The sequence below is a fragment of the Arachis hypogaea genome, chromosome 7, assembly GCF_003086295.3.
Source record: "Arachis hypogaea cultivar Tifrunner chromosome 7, arahy.Tifrunner.gnm2.J5K5, whole genome shotgun sequence".
Classification (NCBI taxonomy): Eukaryota; Viridiplantae; Streptophyta; class Magnoliopsida; order Fabales; family Fabaceae; genus Arachis; species Arachis hypogaea.
In genome coordinates, this window is record NC_092042.1 from 41,422,532 (window position 1) to 41,425,433 (window position 2,902).

The 2,902-nt window shown below is 37.5% G+C and overlaps 1 long non-coding RNA gene across 1 annotated transcript; it reads left to right on the top strand.

The window, feature by feature from the left end:
* The first annotated feature begins 723 nt into the window (after positions 1-723).
* On the top strand, positions 724-2,543 carry LOC112704064 (uncharacterized). Its single transcript, XR_011863476.1, has 3 exons — positions 724-903; positions 1,009-1,175; positions 1,448-2,543. It is a non-coding gene; the product is annotated as an uncharacterized lncRNA (long non-coding RNA).
* The last annotated feature ends 359 nt before the right edge of the window (positions 2,544-2,902 follow it).

A 2,902-nucleotide genomic window follows, 5' to 3' on the forward strand; every position in this document is an offset into this window, starting at 1 on the left:
CTAACGTTGGCTTCTCTTTTGCTCCTTTAGCGTTAGAGTCCACGTTAACTAAGTTAACGTGGCAACTAACGTGGCCAATTATGAGCTTGGTCCAACGTTAGTGACAAAGGAGAGTGTCACTAACGTTGGCCTTGTTGTCTTCTTCCACGTTAGATTTCACGTTAACTTAGTTAACGTGACTCTTAACGTGGGCTGTGATGGCTTCGAAGGCGTTATTGGTGATTACCTTTCTCACTAACTTTGCAAGCTAGCTCCTATTCCACGTTAGAGGTCACGTTAGTTGAACTAACGTGAATGCTAACGTGGTTCTTCTTTGCTTCCTTTGTCCTGAAATCATGCAACAAAGTGCATCAAAGTTCTAGTCCAAGTCATGAGACATGCATCATCCAATTTGTTATATAATTCATGCAAAATTCTCATGAAATCATGTAAAGTGCACAATGTATGCTTGAAACAAGATGTAAGTGAATATCCACCCAAAACTAGCTTATTTCTTAAGAAAATGCATGAAAGTACCCTAAAAACAGTAAAGAAACACTACAAAAAAAAGAGTTTAAAATGGCATTGATATTACGGCGGTTTTAAAGAACCGCCGTAATTCCCGGTTTTTATGGCATGTTTGGTTGCTGCCATAATTAACTTTGTGTATTGTGGCGGTTCTGGTGATTATGGCGGTTTTGAACCGCCGTTTTCACACGTATATAAAACAATAGAATTCCAACCCTAGCCTCATTAAACGAAACACATTTTCGGCGGTCTCTCGCTCCTTCGTCTCCTCCGATCCGTGCTCCGACAACGCCGTTCTTCCCTCTCGGGCTTCTCTCTCTCCGCCGGTTACGATTCCTCTATACCTCTCCCTCTCCGCTGATTTGTTTCTCTGCAGCTCACTCTCAAGTTCTCTAGGTACCTCTCCCTCTCCGTCAGTTACTGATTTCTTCGTTTTTGCTCGGGTTTTGGTTTCAAAATTGTTTTTGTTGCTGAGTTTTGGGGGTTTTTGTTTCTCTGCAGCTCCGCGATCGGGTCTTGTGTTGAAGCATTCGATTGACGTTGGTGCGGGAGTGATTGACGCCGATCGGATCTTGTGTTCAACCGTCGACGATCTCAGATCTTGGATCTTGGATCTTGGATCTTCCTTCCTCACATCTGCCATCGACACTGCATGCAAAGCCAGCGAAGTTGTTTTCGTAACCTTACCCCCTCCTTTCTCATTCTCTCTCTCCCCGATCTCAGATCTAGTGCCAATGTCTAGTGTTCTGAACTGGTTATGTTGATTAAAGACCACTTGTTATCTGAACTGGTTTTGTTGTGTTGATTCAAGTATCTAGTGTTCTGATTAAATTTGCATTTGTATCCGTTTCTGATTTAGACAAGTTTGGGTTTGTTAATTGAGATGTATTAAATTTTATATATCTTCCAATTTAGGTTATCATAGCAACTTGTATTTCAGGCTACACCAAGACTTAGCGAGGATAAAGTTAAGCAGTGTGTTGATCCAAAACTTGGAGCAGAATATCCACCCAAAGCAATTGCTAAGGTGTTACTCTTATTGCTGAATGATTTTTATTTATTTATTTTCTTGGTTTTGGAAGTATGGGTGTCATTTTCTTGTGTGGATTGAGCATGAGTTTGAATCTGAAAGCTTCGTATGATGGTATATGCTTCTTGTCATTCTTCTTTTAGTTGGTTTGTAAGCTTTGTGGTGGCTTGTCTAGGTTTTTGGTTTATGAATTGTTATGCTTCTCTTGCTGTTGCGTGAAATTTTTATTTGTTTATTGTGTGATTGTACAGTTTTTCTTATATAATAATGTTATAGTTTATGGTTAGAATAACAAGAGAAGACAGCGTATAAGCTTGCAAATTGAAATGCATTAGTTTTCCGCGTGCGTTAAGTCGCTGGTTTTGAGAACCCCCTGAAACTGAAATTTAATTTCCCTTTCCCTTTATTCTTTCAATTCTTCACAAAACACCCTCTTCTCTCTTTCAATTCCTTCCTTTTTAACCCCAATTCTCCCTACTTCTACTCAATCAGGGTTCCATTTTTTCCACTCTTCTTATTTTTACCCTCTCACTTCTTTTTTATCCTATTTCATCTCCTTTTATCTGCCGCTTTCCAGCAATGGCGCAATCATGTATGTGATTCTCACTTTTCTTCACCTTCTGCAAATAAAGCTTCAAATTTACATCCATTTTAGAAGGGATTTTTTTTTTGGAATTGTCTTGGGGGGCTGGGGGGGTTGTTGAGATAATGATTATGTCAAATTTTGGGTTTTAATTGGGTTTTGGATATGAATTATATATGATATGATATGATATGATATTATTGGTTCTTCTATTTGGGAAATAAATTACACTGCTTGTCCAAGGCACAGTTTGTGTTTGTTGGTTCAATGTTTAAGGCACAGTTTCTGGATTAAAATAGTTTTCAAAGCACTCCATTTTTAAATGTTCTCAATCACTAGTCAGATTTTTAGTATATTCTATTCCTTATTCACATGTTAGGCCTCTTTTTAATTCACATAGCTTGTTTTTGCTGACCCCTTTTTATATTTAAACTTTCAGTTTCAATTTTACATGTCTTCGGATACCCTATATTGACTATTAAACTCACTTGTCATACTTGTTTTTGAGACTTTCAGCTGGTTTTTAATCAATTATTCAAATAGGCGCCACCAGATTTTGCATTTGACCAAGGAATGAAGAAATAAGAATTAATTGAAAACATATAGGGCGTCTTTGTGTTCTTATGTAAACCAGTTGTTTGATTATTTAGATAACTGACTAACTTGCTTTAACTAACATGAATTTGTTGGAGATAATTTTTCATGTGAAACAGGTTTTTTGCTGTATCTGATTTTTGTTGCTTTAACTAATCAAAAATTGCTTACCTTGTATCTGATTTTTG